The following is a 16,871-nucleotide window of genomic DNA, read 5'->3' on the forward strand; positions in this document are numbered from 1 at the left end:
GGGTTCAAATTCTGGGTTGGGAACATCCCCTGGAGAAGAAAAGGGTTACCCACTCCCATTTTCTTGCCTGGAGAAGTCCATGGACAGAGGAGGCTGGCAGGCTGCAGTCTATGGGGTTGCAAAGAGTCACACACGACTGAGTGACTAACAAACACACATTATTCCTTTAATGTCTTTATTCTTTTGATCAGACACCGTATTTCTGTCTTATCTATCCATCCATCCATCTTGTATAGTGAGTCTTTATTGAATAAAGCTGTAGTGTACACAGATGGATAACTAAAGAGTATAGAATTTTCTGTGTAATATCAGGCCACTGGAAATTTCTCATCAAAAAAGTGAATCTATAATAATGGAAATAATTTTGATAGATTATTTTAGAGGGTAATATGATTCTAATTCCTTTTCCTCACCTTAAGGAAGAGAAGGATCATTGCCTATGGGGGTAGAAGAGTTATCTTTGGGGGAGTTATTTTTTCTCATTTAAAATAAGTCCAGTGTATAGCAGCAAACTCATTTGGGGAAAATAACATCTTTCTATAAATATGACAACTGTAGGAATAGGACATAGTATGATAGCTGATGCAAAGATCTTCATATTGTAACTTATCACCCCATTACTTGCAAATGGAATCAAAGTCAAGTCATTATTTGCTCTTCATCTTCCTTAAGTACCAACCTTCCAACCTCTGCTTCAAACTGTACTTTTGTATGCACAAAGATCAAGAACATTTTGGAATCATGAATTTTAAAGAAAAATGTGCACAAGAAAATCCATTTTAAAAGGTCCCATATTCGTTATTCTTGAGAGTAAAAAGCATAGTTATTGCTTAGTTGTATATACAACTGAGGCCACTGTATACACAAATAAGGCCACTGAGGCTGGCCTTAGTGTAGTGGCTTTTTTTAAAGAATTGTCATCCAATTTATCGTAAAATATTTTCCCAGGAAATGCAAGCATTCATTGTATTACATAATTTATTATTTATTAAAGCACTTCGGCCTTTGCTACTTTCTCCTTGGAAATTTTTAAATGTATTTTCAAAGAGTATCCCACTAGACTAACAGTCCAGAGAAGATAGTACATATGGACTTGATCACCTTGATCTTCCCTGCTTGATACAGTTATAAATCCTGGCAATAGCATGAGAGGCAATTAAAAGAGAATTCAGGAAGGTGGAAAGAGGAAGGCAGGTAGTTAGACTTTAGCAAGTATCGTAAACATGCTTCAAGAAGGAATTAAAAAACAAATATTATACTTGTTTGTGACCAATCATCTCTCTTCTTATTTATATTTGCATATAACATTTCTATATTTTTGCTCTCTATTTTTCTACAAAATATATTTTATTTCCTAAAACTGTTTTTGGGGAGGTAAATCTAAAGGTAAAAACTAAAATTTTATTCTGGTTTACTTTTTAGTGAGCAAAAGACTCCCACTAGTTTGTATCCTGATTTATTTTTCCCCAAAAAATGGCACTTGGGTTTTATAACCTATGAATTATGGCTTATTTTGAGAAAAACCTCTCCCTTTTTCTGAGGGGATTAAAAAAAAATGTCCAAAATTTAGAACAGTGGAGTACCAAACTTTCACTATGAAGAGAAAAATGAGTTTGAAACTTCAAATGCCTAGAAAGGATAAGATTAGGCAAATCCATGAAACAAGTTTAAGTTTTCTTTGTTGTTATTGGTTTGTTTTTTTCTTAATCATGGATAAAAGGAATATTTGCCTTTTAAAAACAAGAGACTCTACATGAAAGTATTTCCTCTTTCATTTTTCTTAAGGTATATAGTTTCCGTTTATCTTTCACTTGTGTCCTATTGATAGAACCATAAGTGTATAGAATTATCTCTTTATTTAAGAGAAATAGTGCAAACCCTATAGGAAACACTCAATGACAATTTCCCTCAGCGTTGGGAGAAACGTTGGGAGAAACAGGCAAGTGATGCAGACACTGCTCAGCCCCAGATCATTGTTGCTTTGAGGAAACGTGGGAGACGCATTGCAAATCTTACCATTATTGATGAAAAAGCAACTACAGTATTTTAAAACGAAATTCACACTTGAGCATTATGTAAACCAAACAAAGCCTGTCTACATCCTGGGTACAGCTGTGGGCCCAGTAATGACTTCTCTGTGAGGTATTCATCTCTTGTCCTCTGAATTTATGATGTCAAGGAAAAGTCCAAGGACATCCTAGTTTTCCTTTAAATCTTGTGTGATTACCATTTTTCCTGGCCAAGATACCTATAAAGTTCAAAAAATACCACTGACATTCTAAATGTTTGGGTCTCTAGGCTTGACTCCCTTTTTTCTTCTTCCATGGTATATTGTGAGCATTATTTTACTTATAAGTTTAAGTCTTCAACACCAGAACATCTTTCTATTGTACTATCGATATTTTAAAATTTCATTTGTTTTTTCATCTGTTTCTAGTATGTAGGCAGTTTCTTGGTATTCTGTCCTCTATATTCTAGAGCTGTCATTTCTTTCCACATTTTTAAATGTTTTTGTCTGATTCCCTTGCACTTGGAGAGTTTTCAAAAGTACTCATTTCCAATACAGCCTTTCCCCTAGTCATCCCTCTTTTCATTTTGCTCAGTAGAAATGAAAATAAACATTTCTTGGGATAGGAGATTGAGGATTGCCTAATTCTTGTACCAGGTAGGACAAAGCTATCTTATTTAAGTGGTTTCCAACATTATCTATCTACCATGCATTACATAATACATAGGATTCTTGTTGTTGTTTAGTTGCTAGGTTGTGTCTGACTCTTTTGTGACACCACAGACTGTAGCCTCCTGGCTCTGCTGTCCATGGGATTTCCAAAGCAAGAATACTGGAGTGGGTTGCCTTTTCCTTCTCCAGGGGATCTTCCCAACCCAGGTATCAAACCCACATCTCCTGCATTAGTAGGAGGATTCTTTACCTCCAAGGAAGCCCAATATATTGGATACATAACATATATATATATATATATATATATATATATACACACACACACACACACACACACATATAGTTGACTCCAATACTTTGGCCACCTGATACGAAGAGCCAACTCATTAGAAAAAACCCTGATGCTGAGAAAGATAGAAGGCAGGAGGAGAAGGGGACAACAGAGGATGAGATGGTTGGATAGCACCACTGATTCAATGGACATGAGTTTGAGCAACAGGAGATAGTGAAGGACAGGGAAGCCTGGCATGCTGCAGCCCATGAGGTCACAAAGAGTCAGACATGACTGAGTGACCGAACAACAGTATCGTGATTATAAAAACTATAGATAGCTGGGGGTTTTTCCTACAAACCTAGAGTAGTGCTAACCTACTTTAATGTAGCAGGAAATGCCAAGTGGGAAAGGAGAATGAATTAGAGATAAAAAGATGGCCAGGCCAAGCTTTTGTGGGATCCATTCATTTTAATTATAAGTCTGATGAAATCAAATGAAAAAAATGAAAGAATATTAAAATCTTCAGTGACTCACCACTAGAGGGTTCCATGAATGTTCTGAACTTTGCCATAGCAATTCCTTTTTTTATCAAAAAAATAAAGAGAAAAGTAGGAACATAAAAAAGGTCAGGAACCTTAGATTCCTATTCAGAGGAGATATGCTGGTTCTAATGTTGTTTTTTATCATTCATTGTAATCTTAATCTTTGTAAACTCTTCTCTTATTCATCTTTTCTACATTTTGAATGTCTACCAAAGAATTCCTAATCCATCTAAATCTGGTTTTTTATCATCTTATCTTGTACATCGTTTTATAAAAATCTGCATTTTATTAAGTTTGATGTCAATAATTTTTCATAAATATTCTATTCCCCTAAGAAAAATACTTTTTGGCAATGTCTTAGTCTTCTGTTTCTTTGACCATGAGTTCTTTCTTTGTTTTTTATGAGCACAATTTCTGCAAATTGGGGAGACCAACAAGAAAATACAATCAATTACAACTTACCAAACCAGAAACCCATCAGTAGCAACTTCTGCAATAACTGGTGCTGGGGTAGAAAAACCTGAACTTTATTGACAAATCTCTAGAGGCTCAGTGTGAACAACTCTGAGAGTTAAAAACTCTAGGGGGCTACTCACTTTAGTGACATTTAACTCCCTATGTTCTACCAAGGTTCTCAGTGAGTATTGGGCAAATATTCCCTCATGCTTCTGAAAGGAGAAGGGGAAAAAGAACCATTTTAAAATAACACTAAAACATTCTGTTCTCCTAATCAAGCCTTGCCCTCAGGAGAAACTATTTAATCAGAGACTTGTCTGCTAGCATTTTATCCGAGCCTCACTGAGAGGATGGAAATACCCAACTCTAGCCAATTCTATCCATCCTGTTCCACTTAACTATGTGTAAGGGAATGCAGGGGAACAAGAGGCATATGAAAGGTTCAAAATCCAGAGTTGGGCTCACTGGAACACTGAGATCTAATCATAGGACTATAGAACACTTCTCTTCCCATATCTCACCACAGTATTACTAATGGCTTCTTTATAGCAGTTCCTTTTGCCCAGTACATCATGCCTAGATATCAAAGAAAAAAATTGCAAAATATACTAAAAGGCAAAAAAAAAAAAAAAAAAAAAAAATCATTTGGAAAGACAGAGCCTATCAGATTCAGATATAGTAGAGATATTGGAATCATCTAACAGGAATTTAAAACAACTAGGATTACACTAAGGGCTTCTCAAGTGGCTCAGTGGTGGTAAAGAATCCACCTGCCAATGCAAGAGACATGAGTTTGCTCCCTGGTGGCAGGAAGATTCCCTGGTGAAGAAAATGGCAACCCACTACAGTATTCTTGCCTGGGAACTCCCATGGCAGAGGAGTCTGGTGGGCTACGGTTCATGCGGTGGCAAAGAGTCAGACATGACTTAGTGACTAAACAACAGCATGATTACACTGCTAAGGAGTCTCGTGGGTAAAACAGACAGCATGCAAGAACAGATGGACAAGAACCAGAGCAAAGGAAATTCTGAAAAGAACCAGAATGAAACGCTAGAAGTCAAAAACACTGTTAACAAAAATGAAGAATGACTTTAAGGGGCTCATTAGGACACTGGACACAACTAAGGAAAAATATGTCTTTGTTTGAGGATTTATCAACAGAAAACTCCCAAATTGCAAAGCAAAAAATAAAAAGATCAAAAAGAAAACAAATGCCAGAACAGAATATTCAGGAACCGTGACTCAACTACAGAGGGTTTAATATGCACATAATGGGAATACTGTGGGCTCCCCAGGTGGTGCTAGTGGTAAAGAACCTGCCTGCCAATGCAGGAGACCTAAGAGACATGGGCTCGGTCTCTGGGTTGGGAAGATGCCTTGGAGGCATGGCAATCCACACCAGTATTCTTGCCTGGAGAGTCCCATGGACAGAGGAGTCTGGCAGGTTACAGTCCCTACGGTCGCAGTCAGTCAGACACAACGGAAGCGATTCAGCTTCCAGGCACAATGGGAAAATCAGAAGACAGAGAAATACACAGAAGAAATATTTAAAACAATAATGACTGAGAAATTCCCCAAATTAATATGATCCAAAACTACACATCCAGGAAGCTCAGAGACTACAAAGCAAGATAAATAACTCCCCTTGCTCCCTCTCCAGTACACCTAGGCATGTGATTTTCAAACTAAGAAAGGAAATACATCCAACATCTCCCAAGAAACAATGCAAATAAGAAGACAGTGGAGTGAGAAATTTAGAGTTCAGAGAAAAAACAACCTGAATCTCTGTACCTTGTGAATTATCCTTCAAAAGTGATGTGAAAAGTAGAGACTTTCTCAGACAAATAGAGGAATTTTGTTGCCACTACACCTTCTTGCCAGAAAATGGTAAAAGAAGATCTTTAGAAAGAGGAACGATAGTATAGGTAAGAAATTTGCATTTACGTTTGAAAAAGGAAAGAGCATTGAAAGGGGAATATGTAAAAGTAAAATTAAAACATTTTTCTCATTCTTATTTGGTCTAATAGATAACAGTTTGTTCAAAATAACAGCAATAATTACTTGATTTCATAATTTTAACATTTATGTCCTTTTGTATGCTTATGTATGAGTGAAATGAATGACAACAATGATACAAGTAAATGGGGAGGGAAAATTAGAATTTTTTTGTTATACAGGATACGTAACAGAAACAAAACAGCAGAGTATTACTGTACAGTAGACTTGGATTAGTTGAAAATGTATATTGCAAAGTGTAGGGTGACCATGCTGCTTCTGCTGCTAAGTCGCTTCAGTCATGCCCGACTCTGTGCGACCCCAAAGACAGCAGCCCACCAGGCTCCCCTGTCCCTGGGATTCTCCAGGCAAGAACACTGGAGAGGGTTGCCATTTCCTTCTCCAATGCATGAAAATGAAAAGTGAAAGGAAGTCGCTCAGTCGTATCCGACTCTTAGAGACCCCATGGACTGCAGCCTACCAGGCTCCTCCATCCATGGGATTTTCCAGGCAAGAGTACTGGAGTGGGTTGCCATTGCCTTCTCCAATAAAAAGAGTAAAAAAAACATGCAAATGATATGCTAAAAAAGAAGAGAAAATGTAATCATATAAAATACCCCATTAAAATCCCAAAAGATAGAGAAATAATAGAGGACAACATAGACAATAAAGGAATTATAAGGGCAATAAAAAGTAAGAAATATGATAGGTATTAATCTGATTATATCAGTTTTCACTTTAACTATTGGTTAAACTGCACCAGTTAAAGGACAGATGTCAGGGCAGATGAAAAAACATGACTCAAATCAAATCTACACTTTTTACAAAAGACCCATTTTAAATATAAAATCATAAAATTAAATAGATGGAGAAACTTTCATTCTTTAGCATTTGAATTCCAGTTTTTGCAACACAATTTACTAAAGAGACTATATTTTCCTTTATTGAATATTCTTGACTCTCTTTTCAAATATTAGTTGACTGCCACACATGGGTTTATTTATGAGGCTTTAAATCTGTTCAGTTGGTCTCTATGTCTGTTTTTATGGCACTACCATATTGTCTTGGTTGCTACAGTTATGTAATATAGTTTGAAATTTTAAAAGTTTGATGCTTCCAGCTTTGTTTTTTTTCAAGATTGCTTTGGTTTTTCAGGCTCTTTTGTGTTTGGATATGAATCTTAGGATTGCTTCTTTTTCTATTTCTATAAAAAATGCCTGTGGAATTTTGATGGAGATTGCATTGTATCTATAGGTAGCTTTGGGTAGTATATATATATATATATATATATATTCTACTTTTACCAGCTTTCTTTTTCTATTTTTTTTAAATTTTTATTTATTGAAAGATAATTGCTTTATAGAACTTTGTTGTTTTCTGTAAAACCTCAACATGATTTCAGTCATAGGTATACATATATCCCCTCCCTTTAGAAACTCCTTCCCATATCAATCGCCATCCCACCCCTCGAGGTAGATACAGAGCCCTGTTTGAGTTTCCTTAGCAATACAGCAAATTCCCATTGGCTATCTATTTTACATATGGTAATGGGTAAACAGTAGAAACAGTGCCAGAATTTATTTTGGGGGGCTCCAAAATCACCGCAGATGGTGACTGTAGCCATGAAATTACAAGACACTTACTCCTTGGAAGGAAAGTTATGTCCAACCTAGATAGTATATTCAGAAGCAGGGACATTACTTTGCCAACAGAGGTCCATCTAGTCAAGGCTATGGTTTTTCCTGTGGTCATGTGTGGATGTAAGAGTTGGACTGTGAAGAAAGCTGAGTGCTGAAGAATTGATGCTTTTGAACTGTGGTGTTGGAGAAGACTCTTGAGAGTCCCTTGGACTGCAAGGAGATCCAACCAGTCCATTCTGAAGGAGATCAGCCCTGGGCATTCTTTGGAAGGAATGATGCTAAAGCTGAAACTCCAGTACCTTGGCCACCTCATATGAAGAGTTGACTCATTGGAAAAGACTCTGATGCTGGGAGGGATTGGGGTCAAGAGGAGAAGGGGACAACAGAGGATGAGATGGCTGGATGGCATCACTGACTCGATGAACGTGAGTCTGAGTGAACTCTGGGAGTTGGTGATGGTCAGGGAGGCCTGGCGTGCTGCGGTTCATGGGGTCGCAAAGAGTCGGACATGACTGAGCGACTGAACTGAACTGAACTGAATGCAAGTTTCCATATTACTCTTTCCATATATCTGACCCTCTCCTTCCCCTCACTCCAGGCCCATAAGTCTACTCTATGTCTGTTTCTCCATTGCTGCCCTGTAAATAAATTATTCAGTACAATTTTTCTATATTCTGTATATATATGCATTAGAATACAATATTCATCTTTCTCTTTCTGACTCATTTCACTCGTATAATAGGTTTTAGGTTCATCCACTTCATTAGAACTGATTTAAATGTGTTCCTTTTTTTTTTTTTTTTTTAATAGAGTTTCTTTTTTTTCTATTTTATTTATTTATTTATTTTTAACTTAACAATAATGTATTGGTTTTGCCATATATCAAAATGAATCTGCCACAGGTATACATGTGTTCCCCATCCTGAACCCTCCTCCCTCCTCCCTCCCCTACCCTCCCTCTGGGTCGTCCCAGTGCACCAGTCCCAAGCATCCAGTATCATGCATCGAACCCGGACTGGCAACTCATTTCATATATGATATTATACATGTTTCAATGCTGTTCTCCCAAATCATCCCACCCTCTCCCTCTCCCACAGAGTCCAAAAGACTGTTCTATACATCACTGTCTCTTTTGCTGCCTCATATACAGTGTTATTGTTACCATCTTTCTAAACTCCATATATATGCGTTAGTATACTGTATTGGTGTTTTTCTTTCTGGCTTACTTCACTCTGTATAACAGGCTCAAGTTTCATCCACCTCATTAGAACTGGTTCAAATGTATTCTTTTTAATGGCTGAGCAATACTCCATTCTGTATATGTACCATAGCTTTCTTATCCATTGATCTCCTGATGGACATCTAGGTTGCTTCCATGTCCTGGCTATTATAAACAGTGCTGCGATGAACATACAGATGGCTAACAAACATGAAAAGATGCTCAACATCACTCATTATCAGAGAAATGCAAATCAAAACCACTATGAGGTACCATTTCATGCCAGTCAGAATGGCTGCCATCCAGAAGTCTACAAGCAATAAATGCTGGAGAGGGTGTGGAGAAAAGGGAACCCTCTTACACTGTTGGTGGGAATGCAAACTAGTACAGCCACTATGGAAAACAGTGTGGAGATTTCTAGACCTATATATAGAAAACTATAAAACACTGGTGAAAGAAATCAAAGAGGACACTAATAGATGGAGAAATATACCATGTTCATGGATTGGAAGAATCAATATAGTGAAAATGAGTATACTACCCAAAGCAATTTATAGATTCAATGCAATCCCTATCAAGCTACCAACAGTATTCTTCACAGAGCTAGAACAAATAATTTCACAATTTGTATGGAAATACAAAAAACCTCGAATAGCCAAAGCGATCTTGAGAAAGAAAAATGGAACTGGAGGAATCAACCTACCTGACTTCAGGCTCTACTACAAAGCCACAGTTATCAAGACAGTATGGTACTGGCACAAAGACAGAAATATAGATCAATGGAGCAAAATAGAAAGCCCAGAGATAAATCCACACACATATGGACACCTTATCTTTGACAAAGGAGGCAAGAATATACAATGGATTAAAGACAATCTCTTTAACAAGTGGTGCTGGGAAATCTGGTCAACCACTTGTAAAAGAATGAAACTAGAACACTTTCTAACACCATACACAAAAATAAACTCAAAATGGATTAAAGATCTCAACATAAGACCAGAAACTATAAAACTCCTAGAGGAGAACATAGGCAAAACACTCTCTGACATACATCACAGCAGGATCCTCTATGATCCACCTCCCAGAATATTGGAAATAAAAGTAAAAATAAACAAATGGGACCTAATTAAACTTAAAAGCTTCTGCACATCAAAGGAAACTATTAGCAAGGTGAAAAGACAGCCTTCAGAATGGGAGAAAATAATAGCAAATGAAGCAACCGACAAACAACTAATCTCAAAAATATGCAAGCAACTCCTACAGCTCAACTCCAGAAAAATAAATGACCCAATCAAAAAATGGGCCAAAGATCTAAATAGACATTTCTCCAAAGAAGACATACAGATGGCTAACAAACACATGAAAAGATGCTCAACATCACTCATTATCAGAGAAATGCAAATCAAAACCACTATGAGGTACCATTTCACACCAGTCAGAATGGCTGTGATCCAAAAGTCTACAAATAATAAATGCTGGAGAGGGTGTGGAGAAAAGGGAACCCTCTTACACTGTTGGTGGGATTGCAAACTAATACAGCCACTATGGAGAACAGTGTGGAGATTCCTTAAAAAACTGGAAATAGAACTGCCTTATGGTCCAGCAATCCCACTGCTGGGTATACACACTGAGGAAACCAGAACTGAAAGAAACACATGTACCCCAATGTTCAAATGTGTTCCTTTTTATAGCTGAAGCATTTGATCCCATCACTTCATGGGAAATAGATGGGGAAACAGTGGAAACAGTGTCAGACTTTATTTTGGGGGGCTCCAAAATCACTTCAGATGGTGATTGCAGCCATGAAATTAAAAGATACTTACTCCTTGGAAGGAAAGTTATAATCAACCTAGATAGCATATTCAAAAGCAGAGATATTACTTTGCCAACAAAGATCCGTCTAGTCAAGGCTATGGTTTTTCCAGTGGTCATGTATGGATATGAGAGTTGTACTGTGAAGAAAGCTGAGAGCTGAAGAATTGATGCTTTTGAACTGCGGTGTTGGAGAAGACTCTTGAGAGTCCCTTGGACTGCACCGAGATCCAACCAGTCCAACCTAAAGGAGATAAGTCCTGGGTGTTCATTGGAAGGACTGATGCTGAGGCTGAAACTCCAATACTTTGGCCACCTCATGTGAAGAATTGACTCATTGGGAAAAAACCCTGATGCTGGGAGGGATTGGGGGCAGGAGGAGAAGGGGACGACAGAGGATGAGATGGCTGGATGGCATCACCAACTCTATGGACATGAGTTTGGGTGAACTCCGGGAGTTGGTGATGGACATGGTGGCCTGGCATGCTGCGATTCATGGGGTCACAAAGAGTCGGACACGACTGAGCGACTGAACTGAACTGAACTGAATATTACATTATATATATATTCCACCACTTCTTTATCCATTCATCTGTTGATGGACATCTAGGTTGTTTCCATGTTCTAGCTACTGTAAATAGTGCTACAAGGAGTAGTGGGATACATGTATCTTTTTCAACTTTGGTTTCCTCAGGGTATATGCCTAGGCATGGGATTGCTGGGTCATATGGTGGTTTTATTCCTAGTTTTCTAAGGAATCTCCATACTGCCTTCCATAGTGGCTTAATCAATTTACATTCCCAACAACAATGCAAGAGCACTCCCTTTTATCCACACCCCCTCTAGCAATTATTGTTTGTAAACTTTTTGATGATGACCGTTCTGACCAGTGCGAGGTGATATCTCACTGTAGTTTTGATTGGCATTTCTCTAATAATGAGTGACGTTGAGCATCTTTTTATGTGTTTGTTGGCCATCTGTATGTCTTCTTTGGAGAAATGTCTGTTTAGGTCTTTTTCCCACTATTTGATTGGGTTGTTTGCTTTCTGGCATTGAGTTGTATGAGCTGCTTGTATATTTTGGAAATTAATCCTTTGTCAGTTGTTTCCTTTGCTATTATTTTCTCCTTTTCTGAGGGTAGTCTTTTCACCTTACTTATAGTTTCCTTTGCTGTGCAAAGCTTTTAAGTTTAATCAGGTCCTACTTGTTTACTTTTGTTTTCATTTGCATTACTCTAGGGAGTGGGTCAGAGACAATCTTGCTTTGATTTACATCGAGTGTTCTGCCTATGTTTTCTTCTAAGAGTATTATAGTTTCTGGTCTTACATTTATGCCTTTCATCCATTTTGAGTTTATCTTCGTGTATGGTGTTAGGAAGTCTTCTGATTTCCTTCATTTACATGTTGCTGTCCAGTTTTCCCAGCACCAATTATTGAAGAGTCTGTCTTTGTCCCATTGTATATTCTTGCCTCCTTCTCAAAAATAAGGTACCCATAGGTGTATGGGTTTATTTCTGGGCTTTCTCTCTTGTTCCATTGGTCTATAGTTTTGGGGGGTTTTTTGCTAGCACCATACTGTCTTGATATTAAGATATTAAGAAGAGATGGCAAGAATACACAGAAGAACTGTACAAAAAAGATCTTCACGACCCAGATAATCATGATGGTGTGATCACTGACCTAGAGCCAGATCCTGGAATGTGAAGTAAAGTCGGCCTTAGAAAGCAACGCTATGAATAAAGCTAGTGGAGGTGATGGAATTCCAGTTAAACTATTTCAAATCCTGAAAGATGATGCTGTGAAAGTGCTGCACTCAATATGCCAGCACATTTGGAAAACTCAGCAGTGGCCACAGGACTGGAAAAAGTCAGTTTTTACTCCAATCCCAAAAAAAGGCAATGCCAAAGAATGCTCAAACTACCACACAATTGCACTCATCTCACACGCTAATAAAGTAATGCTCAAAATTCTCCAAGCCAGGCTTCAGCAATATGTGAACCGTGAACTTCCTGATGTTCAAGCTGGTTTTAGAAAAGGCAGAGGACCCAGGGATCAAATTGCCAACATCCGTTGGATCATGGAAAAAGGAAGAGAGTTCCAGAAAAACATCTATTTCTGCTTTATTGACTATGCCAAAGCCTTTGACTGTGTGGATCATGACAAACTGTGGAAAATTCTGAAAGAGATGGGAATACCAGACCACCTGATCTGCCTCTTGAGAAATTTGTATGCAGGTCAGGAAGCAACAGTTAGAATTGGACATGGAACAACAGACTGGTTCCAAATAGGAAAAGGACTACGTCAAGGCTGTATATTGTCACCCTGTTTATTTAACTTATATGCAGAGTACATCATGAGAAACGCTGGGCTGGAAGAAACACAAGCTGGAATCAAGATTGCTGGAAGAAATATCAATAACCTCAGGTATGCTGATGACACCACCCTTATGGCAGAAAGTGAAGAGGAACTCAAAAGCCTCTTGGTGAAAGTGAAAGTGGAGAGTGAAAAAGTTGGCTTAAAGCTCAACATTCAGAAAATGAAGATCATGGCATCCGGTCCCATCACTTCATGGGAAATAGATGGGGAAACAGTGGAAACAGTGTCAGACTTTATTTTTCTGGGCTCCAAAAGCACTGCAGATGGTGACTGCAGCCATGAAATTAAAAGATACTTACTCCTTGGAAGGAAAGTTATGACCAGCCTAGATAGCATATTGAAAAGCAGAGACATTACTTTGCCAACAAAGATCCGTCTAGTCAAGGCTCTACACGGCTCTACAAGGCTCCTGTGGTCGTGTATGGATGTGAGAGTTGGACTGTGAAGAAAGCTGAGCGCTGAAGAATTGATGCTTTTGAACTGTGGTGTTGGAGAAGACTCTTGAGAGTCCCTTGGACTGCAAGGAGATCCAACCAGTCCATTCTGAAGGAGATCAGCCCTGGGATTTCTTTGAAAGGAATGATGCTAAAGCTGAAACTCCAGTACTTTGGCCACCTCATACGAAGAGTTGACTCATTGGAAAAGACTCTGATGCTGGGAGGGATTGGGGGCAGGAGGAGAAGGGGACGACAGAGGATGAGATGGCTGGATGGCATCACCGACTTGATGGACGTGAGTCTCCGTGAACTCCGGCAGTTGGTGATGGACAGGGAGGCCTGGTGTGCTGCGATTCATGGGGTCGAAAAGAGTCGGACACGACTGAGTGACTGATCTGATCTGATACTGTCTTGATGACTGTAGCTTTGTAGTATAATCTGAAGTCAGGAAGGTTGATTCCTCTAGTTCCATTCTCCTTTCTCAAGACCACTTTGGCTATTCAGATCATTTTGTGTTTCCATATGAATTGTGAACTTTTTTGTTCTAGTTCTGTGAAAAATGTCATTGGTAATTTGATAGGGATCACATTGAACCTGTAGATTGCATTTGGTAGTATAGTCATTTTCACAATATTGATTCTTCCTGTCCAGGAACATGGAATATCTCTCCATCTGTTTATGTCATTTTTTATTTCTTTCATCACTGTCTTATACTTTTCTGTGTACAGTTCTTTTGTCTCTGTAGGTAAGTTTATTCCTAGATATTTAATTCTTTTTGTTGCAGTGGTGAATGGGATTGATTGTTAATTGCTCTTTCTGATATTTCATTCTTGTATATAGAAATGCAAGTGATTTCTGTGTACTGATTTTGTATCCTGCAACTTTGCTAAATGCACTGATTAACTCTAGTAATTTTCTGATCCTATCTTTAGGGTTTTCTATGTACACTGTCATGTCATCTGCAAACAGTGAGAGCTTTACTTGTTGTTTTCCTATCTAGATTCCTTTTATTTATTTTTGTTCTCTGATCACTGTAGCTAGTACTTCCAGAACTATGTTGAATAATAATGGTGAAAGTGGACACCCTTGTCTTGTTTCTGATCTTAGAGGGGATGATTTCAGTTTTTCACCATTGAGAATAATATTTCCTGTAGGCTTATCATATATGGCCTTTACTATGTTGAGGTAAGTTCCTCCTATGCCCCTTTTTTGAAGCATTTTAATCATAAATGGGTGCTGGATTTCATCAAAGTCTTGTTCTGTATCTATTATGATGATCATATTGTTTTTATCATTTAATTTATAATAGGGTGTATCACATTGACTGATGTGCATATGTTGAAGAATCCTTGCATTCCTGGGATAAATGCAACTTGATCATGGTGTATGAGCTTTTAGATGTGTTGCTGAATTCTGTTTGCTAAAATTTTGTTGAGGACTTTTGAATCTATGTTCATCAGTGATATTGGCCTGCAGTTTTCTTTTTTTGTATTGTCTTTGTCTAGTTTTGCTATCAGGGTGATAGTGGCCTTGTAGAATGAATTTGGGACTGTTCCTTCCTCTACCATTTTTTGAAAGAGTTTTAGAAGGATAGGCATTAGCTCTTCTCTAAATGTTTGATGGAATTCTCCTGTGAAGCCATCTGGTCCTGGGCTTTTGTTTTTGAGAGATTTCTGATCACAGTTTCATTTTCAGTGCTTGTAATTGGGTTGTTTATAATTTCTATTTCTTCCTGAGTCAGTCCTGGAAAATTGAACTTTTCTAAGAATCTGTTCATTTCTTCCAAGTTATCCATTTTATTGCCATACAATTGTTCATAATGGTCTCTTACAATCCTTTGCATTTCTGCATTTTCGGTTGTACCCTCCTTTTTCATTTCTAGTTTTTTTGATTAGATTATTCTCTCTTTTTTTCTTGATGAGTCTGGCTATAGGCTTGTCAATTTTGTATACCTTCTCAAAGAACCAGCTTTTAGTTTTATTAATCTTTACTATTATTTCATTTCTTTTTCACTTATTTCTGCTCCGATCTTGATGATTTCTTTCCTTCCACTAATTTTGGGGTATTTTTCTTCTTCTTTTTCCCATTGTTTTAGGTGTAACATTAGGTTGTCTAGTCAATGTTTTTCTTGTTACTTGAGGTAGGATTGTGTGGCTATAAACTTCCTTTTTAGAACTGCGTTTGCTGCATCCCTTAGGTTTTTAGTTGTCATGTTTTCATTGTCATTTGTTTCTAGAAATTTTTTGATTTCCCTTTTGATTTCTTCAGTAACCTGTTGGTTATTTAGAAACGTGTTGTTTAATCTCCATAGGTATGCATTTTTATCCTCAGTTCTTTTCATTCATTTTACTTTATTCTGCTCTTCAGAAGTTATTTCCACCATTTTATCTTCCAGCTCACTGATTCATTCTTCTGCTTCAGGTATTCTGCTATTGATTCCTTCTAGAGTATTTTTAATTTCAGTAATTGTGTTGTCTCTGTATGCTTATTCTGTAATTCCTCTAGGTCTTTGTTAATTGATTCTTGCATTTTCTCTACTTTGTTTTCAAGGTTTATGATCATCTTCACTATTATTATTCTGAATTATTTTTCAAGTAGTTTGCCTATTTCCTTTTCATTTATTTGGATTTCTGTGTTTCTAGTTTATTCCTTCATTTGTTTGTATTTCTCTGTATTTCTTTTCTTTTCTTTTCTTTTTTTAACGTTTTGTGTTTGAGGTCTCCTTTCCCAGGGTTCAAGGTTGAATTCTTTTTCCTTTTGGTTTTTGCCCTCCTAAGTTTGGCCCAGTGGTTTGTGTAAGCTTCATATAAAGTGAGATTGTGCTAAGCATTTTTTGTTTGTTTGTTTGTTTGTTTTTCCTCTGATGGGCAAGTTTGAGGAAGGTGGTAATCCTGTTTGCTGATGACTGGGTTTGTATTCTTGTTTTGTTTGTTGCTTAGATGAGGCATTCTGCACAGGGTGCTCCTGGTGGTTGGGTGATGACGGGTCTTATATTCAAGTGGGTTCCTTTATATGAGTTCTCATATTTGATACTCCCTAGGGTTAGTTATTTGGTATTCTAGGGTGTTGGAGTCAGTGATCCCACTCCAAAGGCTCAGGTCTTGATCTCTGGTTAGGAATAAAGATCCCACAAGTGGTTTGTTAGGACACTAAGTGAGATTAAAACAAATACTCAACAACAAGAAAGCAAAGAGGAACCCCAGAGAAATGGCAGTTACAAAATCAGGCAAATAATAATTAAATAATGGAATATACACATACACATATACACCCATGAGCAAAGTCAAACCAGACCAACAAAAATAAAGTACAGTAGATTGCCCTGGCAAACAAAGGAAATCAAAAATTATATTTACCAGTTAAGAACAAAACTAACTAAAACACAAACTGGAAAACAAAACTAAAGCAAAGTGCCAAGTGGTGAATAAAGTAATGAAAACA

The sequence above is a fragment of the Bos indicus genome, chromosome 5, assembly GCF_029378745.1.
Source record: "Bos indicus isolate NIAB-ARS_2022 breed Sahiwal x Tharparkar chromosome 5, NIAB-ARS_B.indTharparkar_mat_pri_1.0, whole genome shotgun sequence".
Lineage (NCBI taxonomy): Eukaryota > Metazoa > Chordata > Mammalia > Artiodactyla > Bovidae > Bos > Bos indicus.